Genomic DNA, 13,006 nt, shown 5'->3' with positions numbered 1-13,006 from the left:
AGTCACTTAATCCTGTTTAAGACTCACTTTCCTCATTTAGAAATATATGCTCATAGTAAAAAAGAATTAACAGTACAAAGGAACGTACAATGAAAATTAAGTCTGCCATGATCCCAATTCCTAGTTCCTTTCCCCAGACTTTTTTTTTTTTTGGTGAATTCTTCCAGAGATGGCCTAGGCATATATGTGTATAAATTTTCTTTCTAACAAAACACATAGTATGTACAGGATTTCCCTCCTGTGATTCGTTTGCCTAGCATGGAGGTTAAAATCAGAGATTCTGAAACCACATTATCTGGATTCAAATCTCAGCTCTGCCACTTGACTGTGTGACTTGGGCAAGTTACTCTGTGCCTGCAGGGCTGACTTAAACATTAGGCATGGTAGGCACAGTGCCTAGGGCCTGTTACAAACTTTTAGGAGCCCACAAACCTGTTTAATTTTAGGAGCTCATGAAAGTGTTTTCTTTTAAAATCAGGAGGAAAAAAATGAATATTAAATAATGAATATATAATAATGAATTCAGCTCAGATTATATTTGTTTTTATATACCAAATCAATTGTAAAATACAATTTTTAATTTATTTTAAGAGACAGGGTCTTGCTATGTTGTGCAGTCTGGAGTGCAGTGGCTATTCACAGGTGCGATCATAGCATACTACAGTCTTTTTTTTTTCCTCTATGAAATGTATTTTTTATTCAACTGACAAGCACTTTTCTATAGCTGCACTTGTGGAACATCACATGGCAAAAACAGTTTTTTCTCTAGACTTTTTTTTTTTCTTTTTAACCTTATTAAAAATGAGACTGGTCCAAACATGGGTTCACAGACTCTAGGCAAGGCCAGGTTGCATCATGGGACTCCATCTCCATCAGGATAATCTCACAAAATGTGAGATCACTGTGGTGGTTCTGCATTGGGAGTCACCACCACTTGGAGGGGGACAGCCCTTCTTCTGAGAACCTAGGCCCTGCTGCTGGGCTTTCTTGGCCCCTCAACAGTACCTAGCTTCGGCGGCCATCACCCTCTGAGAAGTTCAGCGAATAACCACTTTTCCACTCTGGCCTCGCTTTGGGAAACGCATACTACAGTCTTAAACTCCTGGGCTTTCTCTTGACTCAGCCCTCTGGGTAGCTGGGACTACAGACATGTGCCGCCTCACCTGGCGGCTATTAATATTTTTTTTAAATGCAGGAATGATCCCATAAAGGCCAAAGTGACCAGGGCCAATGGAAATCATAATTTGGCCTGGCATGCCTGGGTTTCCTCACCTGTGTAATGGAGACAATAAAAGTGCGTACTTCATAGAGTTTTAATGAAAAATATCTGAGTTAATATTTGGAAAGTTGATAATACTTGGTGCAAACTAATTTCTATATGTTTATTAAGCAAAATAACATCTTAAAATAGGCAAACTGTAGACATAGTAAAAAGTTCAAGCGGTACTGAAAAAATATACAGGCCGGGCGCGGTGGCTCAAGCCTGTAATCCCAGCACTTTGGGAGGCCGAGATGGGCGGATCACGAGGTCAGGAGATTGAGACCATCCTGGCTAACACGGTGAAACCCCGTCTCTACTAAGAAATACAAAAAAAATAGCCGGGCGAGGTGGCAGCCCCTGTAGTCCCAGCTACTCGGGAGGCTGAGGCCGGAGAATGGCGTGAACCCAGGAGGCGGAGCTTGCAGTGAGCTGAGATCCGGCCACTGCACTCCAGCCTGGGCTACAGAGCGAGACTCCGTCTCAAAAAAAAAAAAAAAGAAAAAAAAGAAAAAATATACAATGAAAAAGAAATCTTTTTAATTGCAGATCCCCAGCCCTTCAGTTTCCTTCTTCAGAAGTAGCCACTGTGACAATTTTTCACATATCTTCTAGAGATTGCTTATACAAACTGTATCCTGTTTGTTGGGCATTCAGTTGTTTCCAGCCTTTGCTGTTGCAAACAATGCTGCAATAAATATCTGTGTACATGTCATGTGCAAATACTGGAGTAGGTTAAAACCCCTGAAATATAATTGTTGAGTCAATTATTTTAAATTTTGATAGATATTGCTAGATTGATCTCCATGCTGCTTGCACCAATTTAAACTCACATTACAGGCAACCTACAGAATGGGAGAAAATTTTTGCAATCTACTCATCTGACAAAGGGCTGATATCCAGAACCTATAAAGAACTCAATCAAATTTACAAGAAAAAAAAACCCCATCAAAAAGTGGGCAAAGGATATGAACAGACACTTCTCAAAAGAAGACATTCATACAGCCAACAGACACATGAAAAAATGCTCATCACTGGCCATCAGAGAAATGCAAATCAAAACCACAATGAGATACCTTGTAAACTAGTTCAACCATTGTGGAAAACAGTGTGGCGATTCCTCAAGGATCTAGAACTAGAAATACCATTTGACCCAGCCATCCCATTACTGGGGATATACCCAAAGGATTATAAGTCATGCTGCTATAAAGACACATGCACACACATGTTTATTCCAGCACTATTCACAATAGCAAAGACTTGGAATCAACCCAAATGTCCATCAGTGACAGACTGGATTAAGAAAATGTGGCACATATACACCATGGAATACTATGCAGTCATAAAAAAGGATGAGTTCGTGTCCTTTGTAGGGACATGGATGCAGCTGGAAACCATTCTCAGCAAACTATTACAAGAACAGAAAACCAAATACTGCATGTTCTCACTCATAGGTGGGAATTGAACAATGAGATCACTTGGACACAGGAAGGGGAGCATCACACACTGGGTCCTATTGTGGAGAGGGATAGCATTAGGAGATACACCTAATGTAAATGACGAGTTAATGGGTGCAGCACACCAACATGGCACATGCATACATATGTAACAAACCTGCATGTTGTGCACATGTACCCTAGATCTTAAAGTATAATAAAAAAAAAAAAAAAAGGAAATGTGGGGCCGCGCACTGTGGCTCATGCCTGTAATCCCAGCACTTTGGGAGGCTGAGGCGGGCAGATCTCTTGAGCCCAGGAGTTTGAGACCAGCCTGGCCAACATAGGGAGACCCCTTGTCTCTACAAAAACAGTGCAGTAATTAGCTGGGCATGGTGGCTTGTGCCTGTAGTCCCAACTACCAGGGAGACTGAGGTGGGAGGATTGCTTGAGCCTGGAAGATGGAGGTTGCAGTGAGCTGTGTTCACGCCAGGCACTCTAACCTTGGCGACAGAGGGAGACCTTGTCTCAAAAAAATAACCCAGAAAGAAGGAGAAGAAGAAGAAATAATGTGGGAGAGTGTCTGTTTTCCCACACCCTTCAGAAAAATAGTTATATTTTTGGATCTTTGGCAATTTGATAGGTAAAAATGGCGTATTTTTGTAAACATGTGTTTCTTTCATTATGAGTAAACTTCAGCAATTTTCATATTCTAAAAGCAATTTCTGGCTGGGCGTGGTAGCTCACACCTGTAATTCCAGCACTTTAGGAGGCTGAGGCGGGAGGATCACCTGAGGTCAGGAATTGGAGACCAGCCTGGCCAACATGGTGAAACCCCGTCTCTACTAAAATACAAAAATTAGCCTGGCATGGTGGCCCACGCCTGTAATCCCAGCTACTCGGGAGGCTGAGGCAGGAGAATCGCTTGAACCCAGGAGGCATAGGTTGCAGTGAGCCGAGATTGCGCCACTGCACTCCAGCCTGGGCAACAGTGTAAGACTTTGTCTCAAAACAAACAAACAAACAAAAAAATGCAATTTCTGGCTGGGTGCAGTGACTCACACCTGTGATCCCAGCACTTTGGGAGGATGAAGTGGGAAGATTGTTTGAAGCCAGGAGTTTGAGATCAGCCTTGCCAACATAGCAAGACCCTGTCTCTACAAAAAAATATGAAAATTAGCCAGGCATGTGGCACGGGCCTGTAGTCCCATCTACTAGATCACCTGAACCTGGGAAGTGGAGACTGCAGTGAGCTGTGATCATGCCACTGCACTCCAGCCTGGGCAACAGAGGGAGACTCTATCTCTAAGAAAAATAAAAATACCTGTAATCCCAGAATTTGGGGAGGCAGAGGTGGGTGGATTGCCTGAGCTCAGGAATCCGAGACCAACCTGGGTAATATGGTGAAACTCCATCTCTCATAAATAAATAAATAAATAAATAAAAATAAAAACAATTTCTTTTTCTTCCTGTGAACTGTCAGTCCATTTCTTTTGCCTATTTTGCTATTGGTCTTTTTCTTTTGGGGTTGTAGGAGCTCTTTATTTATTAAAAACTTTAGTGCTGCATCTGTGGTATGAATTGCCAATATTTGCCCAGCTTTTCTTTACACATTGGTTATAGTGTTTTTTCCATGCAAACCACTTAAATATTTTATTCACTCAAATTTGTCAGTCTTTTCTTCATGGTTTTGGATTTCATATCCTCCTTTGCAAAGAGCTCTATGATGTTGTTATTAAAAATCCTTCCATGTTATTTTTATGATTAAAAAAATGTTTAAGTCTTTCATGCATCTAGAATTATTTTGAGGTAAGAAGTTTTTTTTTCCCTTGGAGAACATTTTAATTTTTAATCTAGTCAAATATATCAAAATTGTCCTTATGACTTTTGGCATTTTGTGTCGTGTTGAAATGGACATTCCTTGTCTTAAGGTCATAAATATATCCAACTAATTTAAAAATACATTTTAGTTTCTTAAGAATCCCTTAATCCCATCTGGAATTTGTTTTGGTGCGAGGAATGTTGTAGGTATCCAACCTATGTCTCGCCAGTTGTCACTGTGTCGTTTGTTGAATACATCCTTTTCCCCCACTGATTTGAAATGTGGCTTTTATTACTAAAGTCTCATATATATATTTGGCTTTATTTCTGGACTGTATTCTGTTCCATTGCTATGTGTTTCTGTTTGTTTATGCATCAGTATCAAAACTTTTTAAAATAACATAATGGTAAGTAAGTATGTATCTATTCTTAGTTTATAAAGAGTATTTTAAATCAGAAATGGATGTTGAATTTTTTCAAATGCCTTTTCAGCACCTATGAAGATGATCACATTATTTTTTCTTCTTTGTTCTATTAATATAGTGAATTATATTAACAAATTTCCTAACATTAAAATAAATTTGACTTCCAGAAATAGAACTACTTGGTAATTGGTGTGTTATTCCTCCCATGGGCTAATTCTGCTTATATTTTGTACAGGATTTTTGCATTGATATTCATGAGTGAGATTGAGCTATGGCTTTCATTGAACTTTGAAGAAAATAATTTGTATTCTTCCCTGTGCTGTGGAGCAGGTGTGGTAACAATGAAGTTATTCAATGCTTGAGTATTTGGTAGAACTTATCTGAAACTTCTGAGCCTCATTTATTTTGCAGGGTACTCTTTGACACCATTTTTCAAAATAATTTAGAATAATTGGTTGTTTATTTCAATCACTCTTGAGTAAATTTTTTTCTTTCATTTTTCCTTTTGTGTAGCTTTTGTTATGTTTTTCCAATGAATTGAGTTAATTTTGATAATTCACATTTTGATAGGAAGTAGTCCATTTCACCCAGGTTTGAAAATGTATTTGTATAGAGTTGTACAAATTCTTGTATAATTCTTTTGATTTCATCTGTCTATGGTTACTCCTCTATTTTGAATTTTGTGATTGTTCTCTTTATTCCTTGAAACCAAGTTTTATTGTTTGATTGACTGAGACAATATTGATTGATTGAGGCAAATATTGCACTCTTTTGCCCAGGCTGGAGTGCAGTGGCACAATCATGGCTCACTGCAGCCTCGACCTCCCTGGCTCAGGTGATCCTCCCACCTCAGCCTCCACAGGCATGTGCCACCACACCCGGCTAATTTTTTAAAAAAATTTTTTGTAGAGATGGAGTCTCACTGTGTTGCCCAGGGTGGTCTTGAACTCCTAGGATCAAGCTATCCTCCTGCCTCAGCCTCCCAAAGTGCTGGGGTTATAGACGTGAGCCACTGCACCTAGCCTGAAACCAAGTTTTTAAAACAGCTTTATTGAGATATAATTCACAAATCATACAATTCATATATTTAAAGAGTACAATTCAATGGTTTTAGTGTTCACAGAGAAATGCAACCATTACCGCAATCAATTTTAGGACATGTTCTACATCCTGAAAGAAATCCTGTATCCATTAGTGGTCATTCCTAATTCCCCTCCGAAGCCCTGAGGCCTAGACAACCATTAATATCTTTCTGTCTTTGTAGACTTGCCTATTTTGAACATTTTATATAAATGGAATCATATAATACATAGTCTTCTGTGACTGATTTCATTCATTTAGCATAATGTTTTCAAAGTTCATCCATGTTGTTATAAAGTCAGTTTTAAAATGTAGATTTAGAGTGTTTTTTATAATGTGCCTTCAGTCTACTATTTGTATTAATTTGCTAGGGCTGCCATTACAAAATACCACAAACTCGGTGGCTTGAACAACAGAAATTTGTTTCTCACAATTCTGGAGGCGGGTTGGGTTTCATCTGAGGCCTGTCTCCTTAGCTTCCCTGTGTCCTCACATGGTCTTCCCTCTGTCTATGTGTCTTTGTCCTGATCTCTTCCTCTTTCAATAAGAACACCAGTCATATTGGATCGGGGCCATCCTAATGACCCCATTTTAACTTAATTGCCTCTTTAGAGGTCCTATTTCCAAATAGCGTTACATTCTGAACTACTGGGGGTTAGGACTTCAACATGTCAATTTTGGAAGGAGACAATTCAGTCCGTAACACCACCGTAAAAAAAATCAAGCCTGTATAGCCTAGTCTGTTTCTACACATATTTGTGATCAATTTGGCCTGTTAGTCAAACTAGTTTGTGTGTATGTGTTTGTGTATGTGTATAAAGAATCTGTCTCATCAGTCCAGCAGGTCTAATTTTTAATTTCTTTTCGGATTACAAAATTAATGTGTACATTATACAAGATTCATAAACATGTAAATTGAAAAGTGAAAGTGCTACATAGCCCCCACTGTTAACAGTTTACAGCTTATTCCTCTAATTTTTCTTTCTTATGTACAGACACCAACAATGAAAATGGGATCATATTCAACATGGCACTGCACAGCATACTTTTTCCACTTATTGTGTAAGCACATCTTTCCATGTGGGTACTTAAAAATATCTGTGTGTGTGTGTGTGTGTGTGTGTGTGTGTGTAACATTTCATTCTGTGCATATACCATGCCTTATTTAAATATTTCTCTGTTGATGAATATTTGGATTGCTACCAACTTTTAGCTATTGCAGAAAACTACAAACAATACTGCAATGAATATCCTTGTGTATGCATCTTTGTGCAGTTATGGCATTCCGTAGAATAATTTCCTGCAAGCCAAAAGCTCTATCAGAGGTTATGAACATGTAAAATTTTAATAAATACTGCCACATTTCACAGTGGCTTTTAACTTGATGACAGTTCCTGCAAAAGATGGAGCATGTTCACAGAGACTGCTTTTCCTCCTGATGAATCTATAAGTTGTTTAGAGGGCCATAGTGGACCCTCTTCTGTCCTGTCTTTTATAGAGGCCCATTCTGGGTAATTTTTATATTCATTTTAGGAAAATGCTGATCTAAAATGATCTTTTAAACTTTACCCATTAGACTTTCTTAAAAATTTAATGAAAAACATACTACTGATATTGAAAAAAAACCCTATATATTTGGCATTACATTGTTTGATGCAAATCTTTTTTGTTTTCCTTTTTGGTCTTCTCTGCTAACAGCTTGCATATGACTCATTTCCATCTCAGCAATAGGATTATGAGTTATGATTAAGGCAATTCTCCTTTTCCATTAAAGATAATGAACTCACTCATGGATACGTTTTATAAAATATGTTTACAATGATATTGTAACATAATATTGAAAGAATGTAATTATCCTATATATTATGTGCAATATAGTTCTATTCAAAATGCGTTTACTTAGCACAAAGGTTACATCTTGGAACTATGATTTTTGTTTTGAAATTAGCCCTCCACTTTATAACATTCATGTTACGGTGTATTCATTCATGATCTATGCTGTGATCTTCATACTTATGAATATGTAAAATTTCTATTAAATATAAATATACTTTCAACCCAATGTATAATACATTATACTGCCACTGGCATGAGATACGGGCAAGAGGACTGTTCCAGTCTATCATTGCATCTTGTTTTCCTCTTTTCTTGTTACCATGCCAGCGATCTAACAGTTTGGTTGTCACTGTAAACTCCTGGGATTAGCCTTCTACTTCAAATCAACAAAGCCAGCATTATCCAATTACAGCCTAAGAATGTCCTAATCTTCAAAACCAGCTGCCATAAGATAGCACAGACATCCCTTTAATCAAAATTATCACATCATCTCATTCTTTCATTTTTGCCCATGGAAATGCTTAGCAAGAATACAATAAATATCTACATTTCGCATCAGTTAGTTAATAACTCCTCCCAGCATTTTGACACAATGGAGCATAACACTAAATACAGAGAGAACTTGCTTCAAAATGCCATTTAAAATATGTTCTTTTTCTGCTTTTTAAAAACTGTTGTCGCTTTGAGTTTTCCTAATGAAAACTAAAGTTGTGTTCAGACTCCCTTGTTTTCTTTTTCTTTGTCTCTACTTGAAAAAAAAAAAAAAACTATTCTTTTACTGCTTAACATAGTAATGCATGCTCATTATAAGACAAAACAAAATAAAAAATAGCAATATAGAACATACAGTGGAAGTAGGTTGCAATCTTATCCTTCAAAGATAATCACTGTTAAGAGTGGGTCTATATTTTCTAGCCATTTTTGCATGCTTATCTCAACATATATATGTTATTTTAATTATTCATATACAATAGATACATAAGGTTTTCCATTCTTTGCTCCCCTCTCTTTTTCAACTTATTTTTCTAAGAAGTAATTATTTCAAATGGAGAGACAAGAATAAAAAATATAACAAATGCCTTGGTATCCACCACCCATCTTTATAAAATCTTAGCATGTTTTATTATTTTAAAAACTATCAATAAATTCGGTATTGATGGGACATATATCAAAATAATAAGAGCCATTTGTGAAAAACCCACACCCAATATCATACTGAATGGGCAAAAACTGGAAGCATTCCCTTTGAAAACTGGCACAAGACAGGGATGCCCTCTCTCACCACTCCTATTCAACATAGTGTTGGAAATTCTGGCCAGAGCAATCAGGCAGGAGAAAGAAATAAAGAGTATTCAGTTAGGAAAAGAGGAAGTCAAATTGTCCCTGTTTGCAGATGACATCATTGTATATTTAGAAAACCCCATGGTCTCAGCCCAAAATCTCCTTAAGCTGATAAGCAACTTCAGCAAAGTCTCAGGATACAAAATCAGTGTGCAAAAATCACAAGCATTCTTATACACCAATAACAGAGAACCAAGTCATGAGTGAACTCCCATTCACAATTGCTTCAAAGAGAATAAAATACCTAGGAATCCCACTTACAAGGGATGTGAAGGACCTCTTCAAGAAGAACTACAAACCACTGCTCAACGAAATAAAAGAGGACAAAAACAAATGGAAGAACATTCCATGCTCATGGATAGGAAGAATCAATATTGCGAAAATGGCCATACTGCCCAAGGTAATTTATAGATTCAATGCCATCCCCATCAAGCTACCAATGAGTTTCTTCACAGAATTGGAAAAAACTGCTTTACAGTTCATATGGAACCAAAAAAGAGCCCGCATTGCCAAGACAAGCCTAAGCCAAAAGAACAAAGCTGGAGTCATCATGCCACCTGACTTCAAACTATACTACAAGGCTACAGTAACCAAAACAGCATGGTACTGGTACCAAAACAGAGATATAGACCAAAGAAACAGAACAGAGCCCTCAGAAATAATACCACACATCTACAACCATCTGATCTTTGATAAACCTGACAAAAACAAGAAATGGGGAAAAGACTCCCTATTTAATAAATGGCGCTGGGAAAACTGGCTAGCCATATGTAGAAAGCTGAAACTGGATACCTTCCTTATACCTTATACAAAAGTTAATTCAAGATGGATTAAAGACTTAAATGTTAGACCTAAAACCATAAAAACCCTAGAAGACAACCTAGGCAATACCATTCAGGACATAGGCATGGGCAAGGACTTCATGTCTAAAACACCAAAAGCAATGGCAACAAAAGCCAAAATTGACAAATGGGATCTAATTAAAGAGCTTCTGCACAGCAAAGGAAACTACCATCAGAGTGAACAGGCAACCTAGAGAATGGGAGAAAATTTTTGCAATCTACTCATCTGACAAAGGGCTAATATCCAGAATCTACAAAGAACTCAAACAAATTTACAAGAAAAAACCCCATCAAAAAGTGGGCAAAGGATATGAACACACACATTTCAAAAGAAGACATTTATGCAGCCAACAGACACATGAAAAAATGCTCATCATCACTGACCACCAGAGAAATACAAATCAAAACCACAATGAGATACCATCTCACACCAGTTAGAATGGTGATCATTAAAAAGTCAGGAAACAACAGGTGCTGGAGAGGATGTGGAGAAATAGGTACACTTTTACACTGTTGGTGGGACTGTAAGCTAGTTCAACCATTATGGAAGATAGTGTGGCGATTCCTCAAGGATCTAGAACCAGAAATACCATTTGACTCAGCCATCCCATTACTGGCTATATACCCAAAGGATTATAAATCATGCTGCTATAAAGACACATGCACACATATGTTTATTGCAGCACTATTCACAATAGCAAAGACTTGGAACCAACCCAAATGTCCATCAATGATAGACTGAATTAAGAGAATGTGGCACATATACACCATGGAATGCTATGCAGCCAAAAAAAAGGATGAGTTCATGTCCTTTGTAGGGGCATGGATGAAGCTGGAAACCATCATTCTCAGCAAACTATCGCAAGGACAGAAAACCAAACACCGCATGTTCTCACTCACAGGTGGGAATTGAACAATGAGAACACTCGGGCACAGGAAGAGGAACATGACACACTGAGGCCTGTTGTGGGGTGGGGGGATGGGGAAGGGATAGCATTAGGAGATATACCTAATGTAAATGACGAGTTAATGGGTGCAGCACACCAACATGGCACATATATACATATGTAACAAATCTGCACGTTGTGCACATGTACCTTAGAACTTAAAGTATAATAAAAAAACAAAACTAGATATTAAAAGTAGAATGAACATTTACAGAGAGTTGATAACCTCTGTATATCCTTCCTTGGTTTCATTCTCCTTTCTTTCCAGAAATAACTGTTATCACAAATTTTGTGTTTATTATTTAGGTATCCATAAACAGTAATATTATGGGCTTTGTGTTTTTTGTTTGATTTTTATTTATTGTTGCCTGATGTATTTTATTCATTTTTAAAATATACATAATAGTTGTACATATTTTTGAGGTATATGAGGTATCTTGATACCTGTATACAATGTGTAATGACCAAATCAGGGTAACTGGAATATCCATCATCTCAAACATTTATCATTTCTTTGTGTTTGGAACATTCCAATTCTTCTCTTCTAGCTATTTTTCTTTTGTTTAGTTGGCATGTAATAATTGTTCATATTTATGGGATAAGAGTAATGTTTTGATATAATATATAATGATCAAGTTAGAGTAATTAGTATATCCATCACCTCAAACATTTATCATTTATTTGTGCTGAAAACATTCAAAATTCTCTCTCCTAGTTTAAAAAAATATACAATTATTAACTGTAGTAACCCTATAGTGCTATACAACAGTAGAACATATTCCTCCCATCTAGCTATAACTGTATCTGTTAACCATCTTCTTATCCGCCTCTCCTCCCTATGCTTCCCAGCCTCTAATAATCACAATTCTTCTTTCTGCTTCTCAGAGCTCAGCTTTTTTTAGTTCCCACATATAAGTGAGAATATGTGGCATTTACCTTTCTGTGCCTGACTTATTTCACTTAACACAATGTCCTCCAGGCTCATCCATGCTGCTGTGAATGAAAGGATTTCATTTTTAATGACCGGATAATATTCCATTCCATTCCACATTTTCTTTATCCACTCGTCCATTGATGGACACTTAGGTTGATTCCATATCTTGGCTATTGTGAATAGCACTACAGTAAGCATAGGGGAGCACATATCCCTTTGATATACTGATTTCCTTTCCTTTGGATAAATATCCATTAATGGAATTGCTGGATAATACAGTAGTTCTACTTTCAGTTTTACTGCAGGGTCTCCATACTGCTTTTCATAATGGGCATATGAATTTGCATTCCTACCAACAAGATATAAGAGTTCCCTTTTCTCCACATCCTCACTAGCATTTTTTTTTTTTTTTGGTCTTTTTGATAGTAGTCATTAAAACTGGGGTAAGGTAAGATATCATTGTTGTTTTGATTTGCATTTCCCTGATGATTAGTGATGTTGAATATTTTTTTCACATATTTGTTGTCCATTTGTATTTCTCCTTTTGAGAAATGTCTATTCAGATCCTTTGGTGGGCTTTAAGTGTTTTCTGGGCTTTTAAAACTTCATATAAATTGTGTCAATATATACATATCATTCTGCAACTTGCTTTTTCCCACCTACTTTAGGTTCTATTCACCACACATTTTCCTAACTTTCTCCCTCTTCCTTTCCCTCCCAAACTTTCTATTGGATTAACAAAGCTTTCCATATTCCTTTAATTTCTTCTGTTGGTTTAGAAGCTATATATTGTATTTTTTATCCTTTTAAGGATTTCTTTACAATTTTATGATACTTAAATGTAATTTTTCTAATAAATTCAACAAGTTACTTAATGGTTCTGTCCTTCTCTTTACCAACACAAGGATCTTAGCACACTTTACCCTACACATTTAATATTTTGTCTATACATTGTCGTTTCAACTGTTTTTACTCCACAATCTAGCCCCTCCCACTGTCAACATCCCACATCATAGTGGTATATTTGTTACAACTGATGAAAGTACATTGATACATCATCACCCAAAGTCCATTGATTACATTAGG

General features: G+C 37.1%; 1 protein-coding gene across 2 annotated transcripts in view; it reads left to right on the top strand.

Annotated features, from left to right (window-relative positions):
• Positions 1-13,006, top strand: part of KLHL13 (kelch like family member 13) — a 424,794-nt gene that overhangs the window by 61,475 nt on the left and 350,313 nt on the right. The window lies entirely within an intron of this gene.

Source organism: Macaca mulatta, chromosome X, assembly GCF_049350105.2.
Source record: "Macaca mulatta isolate MMU2019108-1 chromosome X, T2T-MMU8v2.0, whole genome shotgun sequence".
Classification (NCBI taxonomy): Eukaryota; Metazoa; Chordata; class Mammalia; order Primates; family Cercopithecidae; genus Macaca; species Macaca mulatta.
Note: the sequence above shows the minus strand (reverse complement) of the source record. Positions and strands in the feature narration are given on the sequence as shown.